Here is an 849-nt window from a genome sequence, read left to right as displayed (position 1 = left end):
TGCTATCAAGTGATATTTGTTTCGCTGTGTAGACCCGCACGGTCAAAACGAGTATCAGTGACATCTAATGTCATTCACTTTGAACGGCATGACGTTTGCCGTGTGACAGGGGTATGAGATTCGCATCAGGCAGTGCTTGGGAGTCCACCGCTTACGGCAGAACTCCAGCCTTTCCGGTGTCGTTGCTCTTTAGTTGTGGTTGGGTGATAAAACTTTTTTAACCGCAGAAGAAACCTGGAAGGTATCGTAGTTGATGCATTGCAATAGTCAACGCACACGCCATAGTCGCCTTTGCGCAGCCTAAATCGATCATGGCCACGTTTCGCAAATTCTTTCTCGCGTCGTACCTTGTGCCAATATCTTTGACGCTTTATCAACTGATTGACAGGTATCATTGCATTCATAAATCTGCTGTTGCTGCGGCCAGCAGTTCTACAGAAAATGACACTGACTTGTTGGGCATAGGACATGGTTGCGTTCTGCCTGCAATCCACCATTTTGGAAGTGCTTTTGCCAGCATAGTGAGCATATCAAATAAACAGCCGGTTGTTACTTATGTGGCAGGCTTTATTTTCTTTTGATTTTGCAAAATACTTGACCTTTGTGAATGAGTGTATCTGAAAAAATGATAAGAGGGGATGAGGCTACAACCATCAGTTCTTGCCTCCAGTGTATGTATGTATGACAGAGCGCTGTGAAAAAGGGAGAATGCATTCCTGCTGCATTGGTGCTGCTGCTTGGTACAGAAAGGAAATGGGGACCCATGTAACGTTTCCGAAAAGCTTATGCGTTGTTTGCCTTCCCGTGTGAGGGTCTTTTTGACATCAGTGAGGTTGCGGGTGAGATATC

This window comes from Haemaphysalis longicornis, unplaced genomic scaffold (assembly GCF_048455015.1).
Source record: "Haemaphysalis longicornis isolate Haplotype H1 unplaced genomic scaffold, Haemaphysalis longicornis Haplotype H1 scaffold_5, whole genome shotgun sequence".
In the NCBI taxonomy this organism is placed as follows: domain Eukaryota; kingdom Metazoa; phylum Arthropoda; class Arachnida; order Ixodida; family Ixodidae; genus Haemaphysalis; species Haemaphysalis longicornis.
The sequence above is the reverse complement of the archived record's forward strand: the minus strand, read 5'-3'. Positions refer to the sequence as shown.